Raw genomic sequence first — 21,261 nt, forward strand, 5'->3', positions numbered from 1 at the left:
CTTTTTTGCAGTACATTTAGCAAGTGAATGAAGGAGAAAGAGGATGACGGGAATCTAATTCTTGGATAATCCAACAAAGGGGATGAAGTAGAGGGAATTCATTCATTTTCCCAAGCTAAACATTCCCAGGATGGTCAATCAGTTTAAGAAATACTCGTTACTCGTTTGCATGAGCAGTCCTCATCAGTCTGAACTCCAGACTGGCCAGTCGCTTGGCCAACTGTCACAACAAAATCCAAAAAGTCAGTCGAAAGTGAAAGCGGCAAGAAGAAGTCTCCCACATGTCGCAGAATTAATTATTAAACACTAGCCAACTTTTTTTTTTTTTTTTTTTTTGCGAACAAAATGTAAAAACACACTCTTCCATTGTGCTGATCCTGGAAACAATCCACTTGTGTGTGTGTGTGTGTGTGTGTGTGTCCATAAAATGAGACACATTTTTCCAAATGAGGCTGAGTGAAAAGGAAAAGGAGTTTGCAGAAGTTGTTTTGTTCTAATTATGGTTTAATGAACTATTTTTTTTTTTTTTTGTTAAGAATAATTGAATAGTTTCTGGTGTACTGTAGAAGCCACCGAGATCATTAGCCTACATTCTACATGGGAATCGTCATTGTTTCTGCACCATGTCCCATTTTTAGCCTCCTTATTGGCGGATACGTCGTACAATACCAGTACGCCACCGTTTAAATTACTGGCTAGGGGGAAGCAAATAGCGTTTGTCAACGACAAATCAGAAAATATTCATTTTGATTGTCAATTAATATTATCTTGTTTATTCAGTCGGCTGGTACGGTTCTTGTGGTCAAGATGGAACAATGTGTATGACAATGGCGATGGTCTTAGCAGTTTTTGGTAAAAATCTATGTCGATAAATACAGCAGAACATAAAATTAAGCCATGTATTCAACATCCGTTACATTCAAATGTATTTTCCATTGTACTCTTCTTAATGTTAATGTTCAAACCTTGTCTTGTGTCATCACTTGTGTTTGGAATATTACAGTTCCAGCACTTAAACATTTCTATGCTAGGACTACGTTAAAAAGCCATAGCATTTCAGTATGTGGAATCAAACTATGGAATGGATTGATGTAAGACCCTCAAACAATGCACAACGATGAGCCAATTCAAGAAACAATACAAGCAGTTGATGTTTGCTAAATACAAGGATGAAGAGTCTAAAATTAAATTAAATTAAATTAAATTAAATTAAATTAAATTAAATTAAATTAAATTAAATTAAATTAAATTAAATTAAATTAAAAAATACAAAAAAAACCTGTCATGATGTGCTATATATATCACTATATTGACACTTACTATGGTACCTGTTATGTCATTGGATGGTCATATCACCTCGTACTTCGGTATGTGACAAAAATAAAATAAAAAAAGTAAATTAAAAAAATATTATTAATTTTTTTTTTAAATAAATTTAAAAAATTAAAAAAAAATTAAATTATATTATGAAAGCAGGAAGTGAACAAATGTAACAGTTACCGATTGTAAAAGTACCAGATGGAGGGGTAGGATTTAATAAGCTTTGCTTCTTCCTACTCCTTTTGGACATGTGGAACTGTGAACTGATTATGTGATGCATTCAATTGTAATCTGATGCATGTTCAAATGAAATTAAACCATTACCATTACCATAATTTGTCACAGAAGATTTTTTTTCTCTACTAAATTATCATAAATTACAAAAATAGCAACAAAAAAAACATTCATTCATTCATTCATTTAATGGCGGGGTACACCCTGGACTGGTCGCCAGCCAATCACAGGGCACATATAGACAAACAACCAAAAAAATATTTTGCATAAATTGCATATATTTTGTATCGTGTATTAATTTTTTTATGGAGTCTGTGAATTCCCCTCTGCAATATTTGTCAGAGGAGGCTTCCATCTTTCTGTGTCAAGTGTAGTTTTTCAACACTTTACCCCGTAGGCCAACCTCAGTACAGTTCATTAATATTCATGAGGTTTTATTCTTCTTCCCTTTAATGTTGATGCAAACACTTTTTTTTTTTTAGTTTTTTTTACCTGAAGACAGTGAACGTGGCAATAAAAAGCCCCCAACGACCAGATGAGAAGCATACAAAATGAAGATTTGACAGTATATCGTATGTGACACTTTGCTCTGACTGATGAACAGAAAGTTAGAGGAATCATGCCAGTTAGACCGTGAGGCGAAGAGAGTGTTCCTCTTCCTCAGGCACGTGTGTGTGTATGTATGTGTGTGTGTGTGTGTGTGTGTGTGTGTGTGTGAGAATGTCAGCTGTCTTAATATCTCGCCTGAGCGTGATTTAATATGCTCTTTACGGTGTAATGAAGATGAGGGAATGTGGTCTTGACGCTCCGCAAGTGTTAAATGAATCAACGTCCCCTGTCATCACATGCTTTCATAGCCACATACATATGTTAGTGATGCACACACACACACTCTTACATAGTATATCACAGGAGCACGCATGTCATGTGACCTACAAGCATGTACGTATGTTCATGCTATATGGTACTGTATATATGTGGGAGGGGGCTAAAGTGTATTTTGTGTTACAGTACAGCACGCTTAATAATGGTGATAATGGTTAATAATAGTGCAATTATGTAATAGTGAACCGCACGGTGGACGAGTTGTTAGGCCTCGCAGCTAGGAGACCGGAGTTCAATTCCACCCTCGACCATCTCTGTGTGGAGTTTGCATGTTCTTCCCGTGTCTACTTAATTATGCATTTTTTACCTTGTGCGACTTATACTCCAGTGCGACTTATGTATGTTTTTTTTTCTACCTAATTATGCATTTTTTTTTACCTTGCGCGACTTATACTCCATTGCGACTTATGTATGTTTTTTTTTTTACCTAAATATGCATTTTTTACCTCGTGCGACTTATACTCCAGTGAGACTTATGTATGTTTTTTTCTACCTAATTATGCATTTTTTACCTTGTGCGACTACTGTGTTTTTTTCTACTTAATTATGCATTTTTTACCTTGTGCGACTTATGTATGTTTTTTTCTACCTAATTATGCATTTTCGACCTTGCACGACTTATAATCCAGTGCAACTTATGTCTGTTTTTTTCTACCTAATTATGCATTTTTGACCTTGTGCGACTTATACTCCAGTGCGACTTATGTATGTTTTTTCTACCTAATTATGCATTTTTTATCTTGTGCGACTTACACTCCAGTGCGACTTATGTATGTTTTTTTTCTACCTAATTATGCATTTTTTTACCTTGCGCGACTTATACTCCATTGCGACTTATGTATGTTTTTTTTTCTACCTAATTATGCATTTTTTTACCTTGCGCGACTTATACTCCAGTGCGACTTATGTATGTTTTTTTCTACCTAATTATGCATTTTTGACCTTGTGCGACTTATACTCCAGTGCGACTTATGTATGTTTTTTTCTACCTAATTATGCATTTTTTACCTCGCGCGACTTATACTCCAGTGAGACTTATGTATGTTTTTTTCTACCTAATTATGCATTTTTTACCTTGTGCGACTTATACTCCAGTGCGACTTATGTATGTTTTTTTCTACCTAATTATGCATTTTTGACCTTGTGCGACTTATACTCCAGTGCGACTTATGTATGTTTTTTTTCTACCTAATTATGCATTTTTTACCTCGTGCGACTTATACTCCAGTGCGACTTATGTATGTTTTTTCTACCTAATTATGCATTTTTTACCTCGTGCGACTTATACTCCAGTGCGACTTATGTATGTTTTTTCTACCTAATTATGCATTTTTTACCTCGTGCGACTTATACTCCAGTGCGACTTATGTATGTTTTTTCTACCTAATTATGCATTTTTTATCTTGTGCGACTTACACTCCAGTGCGACTTATGTATGTTTTTTTTCTACCTAATTATGCATTTTTTACCTCGTGCGACTTATACTCCAGTGAGACTTATGTATGTTTTTTTCTACCTAATTATGCATTTTTTACCTTGTGCGACTTGTGTGTTTTTTTCTACTTAATTATGCATTTTTTACCTTGTGCGACTTATGTATGTTTTTTTCTACCTAATTATGCATTTTTGACCTTGCGCGACTTATACTCCAGTGCGACTTATGTATGTTTTTTTCTACTTAATTATGCATTTTTTATGTTGTGCGACTTATACTCCAGTGCGACTTATGTATATTTTTTTCTCCCTAATTATGCATTTTTTACCTTGTGTGACTTATACTCCAGGGCGACTTATGTATGTTTTTTTCTACTTAATTATGCATTTTTTATCTTGTGCGATTGTACTCCAGTGCGACTTATGTATGTTTTTTTTCTCCCTAATTAAGCATTTTTGACCTTGTGCGACTTATACTCCAGTGCGTGGCTTTTCTCCCACATCCCCAAAATTCCAAAAACATGCTAGGACATATTGTCCGTAAATATGAATGTGAGTGTGAATGGTTGTTTGTCTATATGTGCCCTGTGATTGGCTGGCCACCAGTCCAGGGTCTACCCCGCCTCTCGCTCGAAGACTGCTGGGATAGGCTCCAGCACCCCCCGCGACCCTCATGAGGATAAGCGGTAGAAAATGAATGAATGAATTAATTGCAGGAAGTACGCTGTCAACAACAACACTGCTATTTATGTAAAAAGGACATACCACACTATGGACTGTTGTTCCATTTCAGCACCACATATGTGGACAGCTCATGTACAACTAACTATCAGGCATGTAGGGATGATGGACGCCATATTGTACAACTAATATCAAGCATGTAGGGATGATGGACGCCATATTGTACAACTAATATCAAGCATGTAGGGATGATGGACGCCATATTGTACAACTAATATCAAGCATGTAGTGATGATGGACGCCATATTGTACAACTAACTATCAAGCATGCAATACAAATCATTTTGTATTGCAGATAAACAGTTCTCTGGAGCCCGGACATGTTTCCGCATGCGAGTTCATGCCTCCTAATCTCTATCCTCTTGACGTTCCCAAAGCATGATTAACCATGCTCAGTGAGGACATTATGAGTTTGAGAGCCACGCAATCTTCAAATCTAGCTTCCATGCAGTCTGTGGAAACATATCTAAGCTTTTAAATGACGGTTTAACACAACGCTACTTTTCCGACCTAGAAATGTTGTATTCTCTTCTTAAATGATGCCAAAGGGTCAGATAATTTTTGATTTTTTTTAATTTTATTTGGGCAAATATATGAAACATTGCAGTGCATTTCTTACATCAATCAAAATTATTTACATTGTAAATATTATTATTGTTATTATCATTATTGTTATAATCTGTATCATTATTACCATTATTATTGTTATTATAATCACCATTATTATAATCATCATTAATATTACAACTTTCATCATTATAGTTGTAACAATTTTTTGATTTTTTAATTTTTTTATTATTAATTATTTAATTTTACAGACTTCGCAGTATTTGTGCTTTTATTGTCAATTTATTAGCCCACCCCCCCCCCCTCAAGTGTAACATTTACATATCATTTTCCGATTTATCTTATTTATCATAATGAGGTTTGAAAGACGTTAAAGGATGGCTCTGCACACTGCAAGATTGCCTGCACTCTGGAAGTCCTCGGGAGCGCTTGGGAGTGTGCCTAAAGGAGGGCTTGAGGCGGAGTAAATTATGGACGCAAGCAAGACATCCGCGGAAGCACTGCAGAACGAGGTGCAGAATATGGAAGATCTAGAAAGCGTGTAGCTGCTCTATCGGATCATTTTTGTGTCCCTTTTTTTTTTTTCCCAGGAGCACTTTGTAAACAATAGACCACATCAAATACATGTGCTTGTTTACATGGAGTAAATTAAACAGAGCGTTTGGAAGCACTGCAGAAAGAGGTGCAGGATATGGAAGATCTAGAAAGCGTATAGCTGCTCTATAGTCCACAACTCAAAAAAAAGCGCCGATAATTAGCATAATAGATCCAGTTTAAGTACATGATTAAGGCATATCCAGTTGAAAATTTGGTGCAGACCAAAACTGGGATTTGTCCTTGACATCGTCTTGCATTGCATCGTCTAGCTAACGTGTCTTTCAATTGCAAAAAAAACAGACACGGTCCAAATTCGTCCTGAAGGCCACCCAAGCACTTTTTTCTGGTACGTCCAAATAATAATAAAAATGTGTTGAACTGACTCATGCTCGCTTGTTTTGGCCGTTACATTCCCAAATAACAGCCATAACTTGTAATTTAAAACATTCAAAGTCCATCAGTTTCCTGCTGCATGGTCCTTTTTGTTCTAACATGTAATTCCCATGCTGGCTTCTCTGAAAGAGCTCAAACTAATTGCTTTTTTTTTTTTTTAATAGCTCAGCACACGCTGCGTTGTGCTGGAGAGAGCATGTGCTCCTGTGTGTATTTGATTGCATTTGTGTGCAAACGATGAGGAGTTATTCGCTGCTATTATTACCTCCTTTTATTTCCAGCAAAGAGGCGGCTGTTTGCTCTTAAAGCCTCTCATTGTGATATTTGACAGGAAACTAATAATAATAATAATAATAATAATAATTGGGTTTATAAAGCGCCTTTCAAGGTACCCAAAGTGCTTCGCATTGAACCCATGATTCAAACAAAAAAAAAAAAATGGAAAAATTAAAGCAAAAAGGCACAATGTCAAAAAAAAAAGCTGAACTGTTGCTTCCAATAACATTTAACTTTTTATTTTGTTTTTTTTTTTAGGTTTTAGCGTCATTATTTCATTCCGAAACGGATGGTAACCAAATTATATACGTATATATAGAAATATAATATATATATATATATATATATATATACCCATAGCATATATAATAGCATATTACATTACATATATTACTTATATTATTATATTATGTTATTATTATACTATATTATTATTATATTAATATATATTTCTTATATTACATATAAGCATATATAATACAAATATAATAAAAATTAAATGTTATATATTATATATATAATATATTATATATATTTATTTATAATTATACTATATATATGTATATATATATATTGTTAAACAAAGCCTGCACTCAGTAAACACAGACCTAAATATCTGGAAGTCCTCGGGAGCACTTGGGAGTTTGACTAATCACAGTGGAGTGGGCGTACATAAAGGAGGGCTTGTTTACATGAAGTAAATTAAACAGAAGGCGGCACGGCGGTCTAGTGGTTAGCGCGCAGACCTCACAGCTAGGAGACCAGGGCTCAATTCCACCCCGTGCATGCGTGGGTTTACTCCGGGTACTCCGGTTTCCTCCCACATTCCAAAAACATGCTAGGTTAATTAGCGACTCCAAATTGTCCATAGGTATGAATGTGAGTGTGAATGGTTGTTTGTCTATATGTGCCCTGTGATTGGCTGGAAACCAGTCCAGGGTGTACCCCGCCTCTCGCCCGAAGACAGCTGGGATAGGCTCCAGCACCCCCTGCAACCCTTGTGAGGATAAACGGAATGAATGAACACATACCACTATTATCCTAGGTGTTGGCATGCTAATGTTAGCTAGCATGCTAGCATGTTAACATTGTCATAGTAGCCTTTTTAGCCATTTTCTTAAGTAGATATTTAAAGACGTAGCACTATCATGCTTGTTGTTAGCATGCTAATTTTGGCACTTCAGCGTTGTTAGCATGCTAACAGTAGCATAGTAGCGCTACCCTTGTGAGGATAAGCGGTAGAAAATGAATGAATGAAATTAAACAGAGCGTTTGGGACACAAGCAAGACATCCGCGGAAGCACTGCAGGAAGAGGTGCAGAATATGGAAGATCTAGAAAGCGTGTAGCTGCTCTATCGGATCATTTTTGTGTCCCTTTTTTTTTTTTTTTTTCCCAGGAACACTTTGTGAACAACAGTCAAAAAAAACATCAAATAACGAATTAACGGTGTTGTTAAGGTTGTATGTTAAGTTTCAATGAAATACTTTGGAAAGAACGGGCGGGCCGCAGTTTGCCCACCTGTGGTTTATGTTCTGCTTGTCATATTTTACATTAAAATCTGTTAAATGATAGTTTAATGGCTAATTTAGCCATGTGATTTGGACCTGGTATTTTTGACTAAAACACAGTCAAGTAATGACTGACTCGGTTTTGCTTGTCTCGTAAAAACATAATGAATTAGTGGAAAAGGAAGTGAAGCACAAAGTACGTGTTTGAAGAACCTGACAGGTTTTTATCGACCCACTTAAGAAAATGAAGGACTTCATTATGTTCAAAAGTCCAAATCATCATCAAGCAGCACAGATACGGGCGGTTTTTCATTGGGTCTTTGAACGAAAATCTCATTAAATGTAACACAAAATAGTCATTTTCCCAAACGCAAAGTAGAGCAGGATGTCTCCCAGAACAACAACAAATACAAAAGACGGAATTTTCACACACACACACACACACACAGATTCATCCCCAGTGGACTTTACAGTGTTATTGTTTACAGCGTAGTAGTAATTAAGCATTCCCTGATATCAATGGACAAAAGACTGTTCCGTACAAATGGTCTAAACTGAGAGCAAAACTACAGAAGCTTAACAGTACCCCCCACCCATCAAGAACGCACCAGTGAATACTTGCTGAAGGTCAACAAAAGAACAAAGATCAAAGATAGCGTTCCTGTCACGCCACCCAAATCTGCTTCTCTTCATCCGCCCATTCATCATTTTTTTTCAGCCTCCTTCCAAGTTGGTGCCCTTGGCAAACTCCGAAACGCTCCCGTCGATGTCCCAATTCTCTCCAGCCCCAACCTGACTAAAGTATGCATCCTAAATTCCTTCCTTTTTGCCCTACATTACCTTTACTTGGCACTTCCTGCCTTTTTTCACATATATAGCACAAATTTCATTGTATGCAATACAATGACAATAAAGGCGATTCTGATACAGCGGTACCTCAGTTAACATCCGCCCCGGTTAGCATGTTTTTTTTTTTGGTTAACATCCAAAAATTTTTGCCAAAATTTTGCCTCGGGCTACCTTGCCTCTCGCTCGTAGACAGCTGGGATAGGCTCCAGCACCCCCGCGACCCTCGTGAGGAAAAATTATGAATGTTTGGACATATTTTCATCCTTTTTGTGTACAGCAGGTGTGGAGTGGAATAACTGACTGACACAAACAATAACTGTGGAACCTCGGTTTTGCAACGCCCTAGCTGCTCAGGGCATGTGTTCGAATACAGTACGTGGTACAGTAAGTGGCTCCCTCCGCTCTATAATCTGCTTAGTAGTGATGCAGTAGTTGAAATGTCAAGATACAGCGGTACCTCAGTTAACATCCGCCCCGGTTAGCACGTTTTTTTGGTTAACATCCAAAAATTTTTGCCAAAATTTTGCCTCGGGCTACCTTGCCTCTCGCTCGTAGACAGCTGGGATAGGCTCCAGCACCCCCGCGACCCTCGTGAGGAAAAAGCGGTAGAATATGAATGAATGAATATATTTACATTTATTTTGAACAACATTCTTATTTTTACCTTCTACAAAATGCACCGTGGAGTTGCACTCAAATTTCGTTGTATGCAATACAATGACAATAAAGGCGATTCTGATACAGCGGTACCTCAGTTAACATCCGCCCCGGTTAGCACGTTTTTTTTTTTTGGTTAACATCCAAAAATTTTTGCCAAAATTTTGCCTCAGGCTACCTTGCCTCTCGCTCGTAGACAGCTGGGATAGGCTCCAGCACCCCCGCGACCCTCGTGAGGAAAAATTCTGAATGTTTGGACATATTTTCATCCTTTTTGTGTACAGCAGGTGTGGAGTGGAATAACTGACTGACACAAACAATAACTGTGGAACCTCGGTTTTGCAACGCCCTAGCTGCTCAGGGCATGTGTTCGAATACAGTATGTGGTACAGTAAGTGGCTCCCTCCGCTCTATAATCTGCTTAGTAGTGATGCAGTAGTTGAAATGTCAAGATACAGCGGTACCTCAGTTAACATCCGCCCCGGTTAGCACGTTTTTTTGGTTAACATCCAAAAATTTTTGCCAAAATTTTGCCTCGGGCTACCTTGCCTCTCGCTCGTAGACAGCTGGGATAGGCTCCAGCACCCCCGCGACCCTCGTGAGGAAAAAGCGGTAGAATATGAATGAATGAATATATTTACATTTATTTTGAACAACATTCTTATTTTTACCTTCTACAAAATGCACCGTGGAGTTGCACTCAAATTTCGTTGTATGCAATACAATGACAATAAAGGCGGTTCTGATACAGCGGTACCTCAGTTAACATCCGCCCCGGTTAGCACGGTTTTTTTTTTGGTTAACATCCAAAAATTTTTGCCAAAATTTTGCCTCGGGCTACCTTGCCTCTCGCTCGTAGACAGCTGGGATAGGCTCCAGCACCCCCGCGACCCTCGTGAGGAAAAAGCGGTAGAAAATGAATGAATGAATATATTTACATTTATTTTGAACAAGATTCTTATTTTTACCTTCTACAAAATGCACCGTGGAGTTGCACTCAAATTTCGTTGTATGCAATACAATGACAATAAAGGCGATTCTGATACAGCGGTACCTCAGTTAACATCCGCCCCGGTTAGCACGTTTTTTTTTTTGGTTAACATCCAAAAATTTTTGCCAAAATTTTGCCTCGGGCTACCTTGCCTCTCGCTCGTAGACAGCTGGGATAGGCTCCAGCACCCCCGCGACCCTCGTGAGGAAAAAGCGGTAGAAAATGAATGAATGAATATATTTACATTTATTTTGAACAACATTCTTATTTTTACCTTCTACAAAATGCACCGTGGAGTTGCACTCAAATTTCGTTGTATGCAATACAATGACAATAAAGGCGATTCTGATTCTTCTTCTGATTCAGAATGTTTGGACATATTTGCACCCTTTTTGTGTACAGCAGGTGTGGAGTGGAATAACTGACTGACACAAACAATAACTGTGGAACCTCGGTTTTGGAACGCCCCAGTTTGTGTGTGAATCAGCTTTCAATAGATCTTTGCAAGAAAGACAAAAAAAGAATAAAAAATATATAAATATGAATTATTAAGTTGTATGTTTGCGACAGTGCATTTCATTACTTTTTTTTTTTATTTTTTTTTTTATTTTTTGCTTGAAATAAAATGACAAACAAACAAACAAACCTGTCTGTTAGAAAGCTATCAACTGGAAACTGGACCTTCTAGTTTCTAGACCTTCTGAACACGGCTGCAAAAAAACCCAAAATGGACCCAAAAGTTGCAAATACTAGTCTTTCATCAAGACGGTGGGAAACATTAATGAATTTCCGGGCATCCAGAACGGATTAATTGTATTTACATATATATTGTTTCCCTTAGAAACAGCACAATCATGAAAACCCACGCTCCTCTATACATACAGACGTAGTCATGTGAGAAAAAACATATCTCTGCCTTTTGCTGCTATGCCGGTCTCTTTGCTGTCTCGTGTCACGGTTTGTTTATTTCGTTTTTTCCCCCTGATTAATCATGGTAAATACTTATTTTTAAATTGTAGTACGCAGGCTCCATGTAGTGGTTTGCAGAAATTTTTCAATATTTTTTGTTCAGATTTCGCACTATTCTAGTATTTACAAAATTGAAGCAAATTGTATAAATACAATGGAGAAGATGCATTCTAATTTTGAATCTTTCATTGGCCACTAGGTGTCACTAATGGTTTGATAATTAATGACAGGTTCGATAATAATAACATTCATTCATTCATTCATTTTCTACCGCTTATCGCGGGGGTGCTGGAGCCTATCCCAGCTGTCTTCCTGGGGGCGAGAGGCAGGGTACACCCTGGACCGGTGGCCAGCCAATCACAGAGCACATATAGACAAGCAAGAGGCAAAGTTAATCGAGGCAAAATTTTGGCAAAAATTTTTTTTGGATGTTAACCAAAAAAAAACGTGCTAACCGGGGCGGATGTTAACTGAGGTACCGCTGTATCTTGACATTTCAACTACTGCATCACTACTAAGCAGATTATAGAGCAGAGGGAGCAACTTGTATTGTAACTATAGACAAACAACCATTCACACTCACATTCATACCTATGGACAATTTGGAGTCGCTAATTAACCTAGCATGTTTTTTGGAATGTGGGAGGAAACCGGAGTACCCGGAGAAAAACCCACGCATGCACGGGGAGAACATGCAAACTCCACACAGAGATGGCCGAGGGTGGAATTGAACAAGGGTGTCCTAGCTGTGAGGCCTACGCGGGAACCACTTGTCCACCGTGCAGCGATTTGGGGCTTGTTTTTGTATTAGAGTTCATTTAATTAGCTTATTTAGCAATTATTTTTGCATGAAAATGCTTATTTTGCTAAAATATGCATTTTTATACTTTTTGTACTTTTTTTTTTACTTTTCTTTTTACTTTCTGTTTCTTTTTAGTTTTTACTTTTTACCTTTTACTTTCTGTCTCCTAGCTGTGAGGCCTGCGTGCAAACCACTCGTCCACCGTGCATGTCTGTGTGTGTGTGTATATATATATATATATATATATATATATATATATATATATACATACATATATATACTGTATATACTAGCATATTAGGGATGTCTGATATTGGCTTTTTTTCTGAAAACCGATATGCCGATATTGTCCAACTCTCAATTTCCGATATCGATATGAGCCGATAGCGATCCTGTGGTGGAATGAACACATTTATGTTGTATACAGGACTTTTTTTTTTATGTTGGTTTTGATGATCGGGAACAAATCAGATACTCATATCAACCACCAATAATTATCGAGCATCCCTAATATATATATATATATATATATATATATATATATATATATATATATAATATATACATTATGTTTTAGTTTTTGTTATGGTTTGAATGGGAGCAAAACCAGCCTTGGTCCGCCTCAATCAGTTAATCTTCCCGAATGAACACCATGTGGATTTAGCCCAGATTGCCAACAAAAAAACGTCTTTTGTGTCAAGTTTTTAGCCCCTTTCAGACATCAAAGTTTATATCAAAAAAAACCCAAAAGGGAAAAAAAACTTGTGGATTACGAAAAGGTCAGTCTGGGTAAAACCCAGCATGAGAGGAATGAGCAGAGGGATTCAGACAGATTAAGTGACTATTTAGCAAACTCTCTGAATCTGCAGATGCTTGTTACACAAATATTACATCAATAGACGTAGTCAGAAACAGCTTGACATGAAATCCTTAACTGGGCTCCGTTTTTGGGATGCATCAATAACACACATGTCTGATTCCTTATGAAGTAATGGAGATGAGGTTCTAAAGAAGTAAAACCATATATTAGAGAACCTGTCTAGTCCAGACATGACCACATTCATTTTCTACCGCTTATCCTCACGAGGGTCGCAGGGGGTTGCTGGAGCCTATCCCAGCTGTCTTTGGGCGGGAGGCGGGGTACACCCTGGACTGGTGGCCAGCCAATCACAGGGCACATATAGACAAACAACCATTCACACTCACATTCATACCTATGGACAATTTGGAGTCGCTAATTAACCTAGCATGTTTTTGGAATGTGGGAGGAAACCGGAGTACCCGGAGAAAACGCATTCGGAAAGATCCCATTCGGAAAAACTCCTCATGTAAATGTAGCTAATGTTTTCAGGAAAGTCATTCGGAAAAACTCCTAATGCAAATGTGGCTAATGTTTTCGGGAAAGTCATCCAGAAAGATCCCATTGGGAAAAACTCCTCATGTAAACGTGGCTAATGTTTTCGGGAAAGTCATTCGGAAAGATCCCATACGGAAAAACTCCTCATGTAAATGTGGTTCATGTTTTCGGGAAAGGAATTCAGAAAGATCTCATTCGGAAAAACTCCTCATGTGAACGTGGCTAATGTTTTCGGGAAAGTCATTCGGAAAGATCCCATTCGGAAAAACTCCTCATGTAAATGTGGCTAATGTTTTCGGGAAAGTCATTCAAAAAGATCCCATTTGGAAAAACTCCTCATGTAAATGTGGCTAATGTTCTCGGGAAATTCATTCGGAAAAACTCCTCATGTAAATGTGGCTAATGTTTTTGGGAAAGTCATCTGGAAAGATCCCATTCGGAAAAATTCCTCATGTAAATGTGGCTAATGTTTTCGGGAAAGTCATTCGGAAAAATTCCTCATGTAAATGTGGCTAATGTTTTCGGGAAAGTCATTCGGAAAAACTCATGTAAACGCGGCTAATGTTTTCGGGAAAGTCATCCGGAAAGATCCCATTTTGAAAAACTCCTCATGTAAATGTGGCTAATGTTTTCGGGAAAGTCATCCAGAAAGATCCCATTCGGAAAAACTCCTCATGTAAACGTGGCTAAAGTTTTCGGGAAAGTCATTCGGAAAGATCCCATACGGAAAAACTCCTCATGTAAACGTGGCTAATGTTTTCGGGAAAGTCATTCGGAAAGATCTCATTCGGAAAAACTCCTCATGTGAACGTGGCTAATGTTTTCGGCAAAGTCATTCGGAAAGATCCCATTCGGAAAAACTCCTCATGCAAATGTGGCTAATGTTTTCGGGAAAGTCATTCGGAAAAACTCCTCATGTAAATGTAGCTAATGTTTTCGGGAAAGTCATTCGCAAAGATCCCATTCGGAAAAAACTCCTCATGTAAACGTGGCTAATGTTTTCGGGAAATTCATTCGGAAAAACTCCTCATGTAAATGTGGCTAATGTTTTTGGGAAAGTCATCTGGAAAGATCCCATTCGGAAAAATTCCTCATGTAAATGTGGCTAATGTTTTCGGGAAAGTCATTCGGAAAAATTCCTCATGTAAATGTGGCTAATGTTTTCGGGAAAGTCATTCGGAAAAACTCATGTAAACGCGGCTAATGTTTTCGGGAAAGTCATCCGGAAAGATCCCATTTTGAAAAACTCCTCATGTAAATGTGGCTAATGTTTTCGGGAAAGTCATTCGGAAAGATCCTATTTGGAAAAACTCCTCATGTAAACGTGGCTAATGTTTTCAGGAAAGTCATTCGGAAAAACTCCTAATGCAAATGTGGCTAATGTTTTCGGGAAAGTCATCCAGAAAGATCCCATTCGGAAAAACTCCTCATGTAAACGTGGCTAAAGTTTTCGGGAAAGTCATTCGGAAAGATCTCATTCGGAAAAACTCCTCATGTGAACGTGGCTAATGTTTTCGGCAAAGTCATTCGGAAAGATCCCATTCGGAAAAACTCCTCATGTAAATGTGGCTAATGTTTTCGGGAAAGTCATTCGAAAAGATCCCATTTGGAAAAACTCCTCATGTAAATGTAGCTAATGTTTTCGGGAAATTCATTCGGAAAAACTCCTCATGTAAACGTGGCTAATGTTTTCGGGAAAGTCATTCGAAAAGATCCCATTCGGAAAAAATTCCTCATGTAAACGTGGCTAATGTTTTCGGGAAAGTTATTCGAAAAAACTCATGTAAATGTGGCTAATGTTTTCGGGAAAGTCATTCGGAAAAACTCATGTAAACGTGGCTAATGTTTTAGGGAAAGTCATCTGGAAAGATCCCATTGGGAAAAACTCCTCATGTAAATGTGGCTAATGTTTTCGGGAAAGTCATTTGGAAAAACTCCTCATGTAAATGTGGCTAATGTTTTCGGGAAAGTCATTCGGAAAGCTCCCATTTGGAAAAAGTCGTCATGTAAATGTGGCTAATGTTTTCGGGAAAGTCATTTGGAAAAACTCCTCATGTAAATGTGGCTAATGTTTTCAGGAAAGTCATTCGAAAAGATCCCACTGGGAAAAACTCCTCATGTAAACGTGGCTAATGTTTTCGGGAAAGTCATCCGGAAAGATCCCATTGGGAAAAACTTCTCATGTAAACGTGGTGCAGAAATGTTTTTAAATGTTTTTAAAACAACAACAAAGCGGCGACCTAACAAAAAGCAGGGAACAAAAATAATAGTTATTAATTATAATAGCAACATAAATGTAGGTAATTGGATGCCATTATTATTATGACCACACTGTTAGAACGGTGAGTAAGGCTTCCTGTTTTATGGCTGACAACAAGCTTTACGAGCCGCCTAAATCCTCATCAATCCACGAGTCCGAGTGTGAACTGACAGATCACACGTGTCCTGACAAGCAGGTCCCCTTCCTCCCTTTACTCCACTTCTCCATCCATCTCAGCCATCCATCATTTCCACTTTCTTCACTCTAATTAATACCATTTGCCTACCTGCATTGCTCCCTCGCTCCTCGCTCCATCCATCCATCCATCACCCTGGCCGACTTGGCCAGGTCATTACACGCTGCGCTGATGGTTTTGTTTCTCTAATTAGCCCAATTATGGCTGTCAGTTATAGCCCGCTCCCTCCGCCCAGCCCCGCGGGGACCTTGTCATCCTGACATGACACAGAGTGACCTTGGTCCTGAACTGCATGATACCTCACTGCTGACCTTAAACGCTTACCCTCGCTGTTGTACGCTTTCCGTTTCTTTGTCCTTAAAGCACCCCCCGGAACGACAATCATGGGGGAACATGACGACCCGATGGGTCCAGCACGCTTTGCAATGTAATACTCAAATCCTCAAGGTTTTACCATCATTAGACAAAAGGGAAATGACTTATGGGTAATTTGTTGCCAAGAACAGATAAGCTTATCGGGTGTGCAGCGAAATTTCAAGTCTAAATTTATGAGGTGGTCGAGTGGTTAGCGCGCAGACCTTACAGCTTGGAGACCCAGGGTTCAATTCCACCCTCGGCCATCTCTGTGTGGAGTTTGCATGTTCTACTCGTGCATGCGTGGGTTTTTTCCGGGTACTCCGGTTTCCTCCCACATTCCAAAAACATGCTAGGTTAATTGGCGACTCGGTCGCAAAAAACCCCAAAATGGACCCAAAAGTTGCAAATACTAGTCTTTCTTGATCATGAACAAACAGCATGAGGCTCCTTGCTAAAAATAGTCCAATATTAACCCGCTGTCGTATTATTCCCATGTACAGTTCAGAATATCTCTTCTGAGCCGCGTCATTTCCATGAAACACAGGTTTCCATGGTTACGTTTTTACATCTACTCAAACTGTGCTCAAAATAAAGCATCTCAAACACCCCCCCCCCTAAAAAAATGGTGAGTCACTTCCATATTGACGATTGATCCAATGAAAACTGCACTTTTTTTAATTATTATTATTATTTATTGACTTATAAATGAAAAAACTGTTTATGTTACATAAACACTGGACACCTTTTCTGTTTATGTTTATTTTTTGTGTAGCTGAATAAGCATTGTGTTAGCATATCTTACACCTATTAGCCTGTTCGCTATTATTTTATTAATGTTAGAACTTGTCTTCCAAGATGACGTAATGTCTGTTTTGGTCAAGTAGTTTGGAAAATAAATTACCCGCAAAAATGCGACTTATACTCCAGTGCGACTTATGTATGTTTTTTTTGTACCTAATTATGCATTTTTGACCTTGTGCGACTTATACTCCAGTGCGACTTATGTATGTTTTTTCTACCTAATTATGCATTTTTGACCTTGTGCGACTTATGTATGTTTTTTTTCTACCTAATTATGCATTTTTGACCTTGTGCGACTTATGTATGTTTTTTTCAACCTAGTTATGCATTTTTTACCTTGTACGATTTATAATCCAGTGCGACTTATGTATGTTTTTTTTCTACCTAATTATGCATTTTTGACCTTGTGCGACTTATACTCCAGTGCGACTTATGTATATTTTTTTCTACCCAATTATGCATTTTTGACCTTGTGCGACTTATACTTCAGTACAACTTATGTATGTTTTTTCTACCTAATTATGCATTTTTGACCTTGTGCGACTTATACTACAGTGTGACTTATGCATGTTTTTTTTTCAACCTAGTTATGCATTTTTGACCTTGTGCAACTTATACTCTAGTGCGACTTATGTATGCTTTTTTCTACTTAATTATGCATTTTTGGCCTTGTGCGACTTATACTCCAGTGCGACTTATGTATGTTTTTTTCAACCTAGTTATGCATTTTTGGCCTTGTGCGACTTATACTCCAGTGTGACTTATGTATGTTTTTTTCTACCTAATTATGCATTTTTGACCTTGTGCGACTTATACTCCAGTGCGACTTATGTATGTTTTTTTTCTACCTAATTATGCATTTTTGACCTTGTGCGACTTATACTCCAGTGCGACTTATGTATGTTTTTTTCTACTTAATTATGCATTTTTGACCTTGTGCGACTTATACTACAGTGTGACTTATGTATGTTTTTTTCTACCTAATTATGCATTTTTGACCTTGTGCGACTTATACTCCAGTGCGACTTATGTATGTTTTTTTCAACCTAATTATGCATTTTTGACCTTGTGCGACTTATACTCCAGTGCGACTTATGTATGTTTTTTTCAACCTAGTTATGCATTTTTGGCCTTGTGCGACTTATACTCCAGTGTGACTTATGTATGTTTTTTTCTACCTAATTATGCATTTTTGACCTTGTGCGACTTATACTCCAGTGCGACTTATGTATGTTTTTTTTCTACCTAATTATGCATTTTTGACCTTGTGCGACTTATACTCCAGTGCGACTTATGTATGTTTTTTTCTACTTAATTATGCATTTTTGACCTTGTGCGACTTATACTACAGTGTGACTTATGTATGTTTTTTTCAACCTAATTATGCATTTTTGACCTTGTGCGACTTATACTACAGTGTGACTTATGTATGTTTTTTTCTACCTAATTATGCATTTTTGACCTTGTGAGACTTATGTATGTTTTTTTCAACCTCGTTATGCATTTTTTACCTTGTGCGACTTATACTACAGTGCGACTTATGTATGTTTTTTTTCTACCTAATTATGCATTTTTGACCTTGTGCGACTTATCTTTAGAACGCACGGATTGTAGAAGATGAGCAAAAATTCCCCCACAAAAAGTGCTGTTTTCCTTTAAACGAAAACTTTGCTCAGTTCATACAAACTAATGAGATCTAATACGAATGAGATATGAGAAAAATAATAATTCACTTCTACCTGATTAAAACTATTTTCCAGGGATTTAATGAGTTTGGGATGTATTGAGAGCCTACAGGATACAACTCCAGCATAAACTATGGATTTTGCATTCGTTCTTGTCCGCAATTCTCCTTCTATTTCACCTCTTTCTGCTTTTATTCCTCCATGTTTTCCACCACTCCCCCCCTCTCTCTTGCAGGCATCCTTCTGCTATAATGAAACAGATGTCACTTCATTAATAAAGACCAGGTCTATAGCGCAGTAATGAAGAAATAAGCAAGTGAGCCAGCGCTGGCATAAACGAGTGGGGCAGAGCTAAGGGAGATGATTTTTGATATGCACGGCTGCGTGTTATTCAAGCGACGATAACACAGTCCTCGACGCCACCGACGCTGCCCGGTGGAAGTCATTAGCCAGCCTCAAAATAAAGGCCTTATTGGATATCAATATATGCGGACTGGCTGTAATAATAACCGGCGTTTATTATTATAATGGCTCGCCTTGTGGTGAGTTGATCATAGCTAGTGAGTTGAAAAAGATGGGTCGGATAAAAACCAACAGGTGGCACCGAACGACAGAGCTTCTCTTCCCGTCACTCACACATATCACTGAATCAAGTTAGTAAACAACAGCGGAGGAGTTATGATGCAAATTTTCATATAACGGTAATCTAGGAAGTTGTGCAGCTATAAGATGTGATATTCTTCTAATTATTTATACTTTTATTGATTTGATTTTGTGTTATATATATTTGTAAATAAAACAAAGAGGCTTGTCATTTGAACAGGCTCTATCTCAATACAGTAATAAAAGTGGTATAACCTAAAAATCTCCGTGAGTAAAGACTATAAATACTAAAAAATACAAAACTGTTCAACTTGTACATCAATGATATCTCCAAAGTCATGAAAGACTTGAACCTAAATAAAACTAAAATCATGCTGTTTAGTAGCACCAACAAAGTACCATCAAATACAAATAGACGGTGTAGACATTGAAAGGGTGAACGAAAATACAAGAGAGGAGAAATATGATCTCAGGGAAGAAGTACATTTGAAACACTTGAAATAAAATAAAATAAAATAAAATAAAATAAAATAAAATAAAATAAAATAAAATAAAATAAAATAAAATAAAATAAAAATTAAAAAAATGAAATTTTATAAAATAAATTTCAAAAAGAAAAAAAATACTTAAATTATATTACGAAAGCAGGAAGTGAACAAATATAACAGTTACTGATTGTAAAAGTACCAGATGGAGGGGTAGGATTTAATAAGCTTTGCTTCTTCCTACTCCTTTTGGACATGTGGAACTGTGAACTGATTATGTGATGCATTCAATTGTCATCTGATGCATGTTCAAATGAAATTAAACCATTATTATCACCAAAATGTAGTTAATCTACCAATTTGTATTCTACCAGAAACAACATCGACATATCTAAAGTGTAGCAAAAGAAAGTGCTTGGCTGGTTTCAAGGACATGTTTAACAGGAAGTAGCATCCTGTTGCCCCGCCATACGCCACCAGCTGTTCTCCCGCCGTCACCCTCGCCTAGACGCCGACACATTTGCCACGTAAGCAAATATGCAGACACTTAAGGCCAATTCAGACGTGTTGAACAGTGTGTTCAAGGACTACGCCCTGGAATGGCTAGATGTGAAATTAGCATTGCAGGTTAAATACTACGCAATAATAAAGACGTTGAAATACGGTTTCAATGAAAGTGACGGTGGTCGAGTGGTTAGCACGCAGACCTCACAGCTAGGAGACTAGGGTTCAATTCCACCCTCGGCAATCTCTGTGTGGAGTTTACATGTTCTCCACGTGCATGCGTGGGTTTTCTCCGGGTACTCCGGTTTCCTCCCACATTCCAAAAACATGCTAGGTTAATTAGCGACTATGAATTATGAATGTGAGTGTGAATGGTTGTTTGTCTATATGTGCCCTGTGATTGGCTGGCCACCAGTCCAGGGTGTACCCCGCCTCTCGCCCGAAGACAGCTGGGATAGGCTCCAGCACCCCTGTGACCCTCATGAGGATTTTGCTTCACACCAAAATAATAATGCTACATTTTTTGACTCTGAGCATTTTTATGGTGTTCTATGCACAAATTTGGCTGCACGGTGTTTGAGTGGTTAGTGCATAGACCTCACAGCTAGGAGACCCGAGTTCAATTCCACTCTTGGTCATCTCTGTGTGGAGTTTGCATGTTCTCCCCGTGCATGCGTGGGTTTTCTCCGGGTACTCCGGTTTCCTCCGACATTCCAAAAACATGCTAGGTTAATTAGCGACTCCAAATTGTCCATAGGTATGAATGTGAGTGTGAATGGTTGTTTGTC

At 38.0% G+C, this 21,261-nt stretch overlaps 1 protein-coding gene and 1 long non-coding RNA gene across 4 annotated transcripts in view; both read right to left on the minus strand.

Moving 5' to 3' along the window:
- The window catches only part of ccser1 (coiled-coil serine-rich protein 1), a 164,065-nt gene that overhangs the window by 20,249 nt on the left and 122,555 nt on the right, over window positions 1-21,261 (minus strand). The window lies entirely within an intron of this gene.
- On the minus strand, window positions 17,260-19,426 carry LOC144898259 (uncharacterized). Its single transcript, XR_013627156.1, has 2 exons — window positions 17,465-19,426; window positions 17,260-17,414 (listed from the first exon to the last, which is right to left on the minus strand). It is a non-coding gene; the product is annotated as an uncharacterized LOC144898259 (long non-coding RNA).

Source organism: Doryrhamphus excisus, linkage group LG3 (assembly GCF_037039965.1).
Source record: "Doryrhamphus excisus strain RoL-2023G ecotype Guam linkage group LG3, RoL_Dexc_Guam_v1.1, whole genome shotgun sequence".
NCBI classification, from domain to species: Eukaryota; Metazoa; Chordata; class Actinopteri; order Syngnathiformes; family Syngnathidae; genus Doryrhamphus; species Doryrhamphus excisus.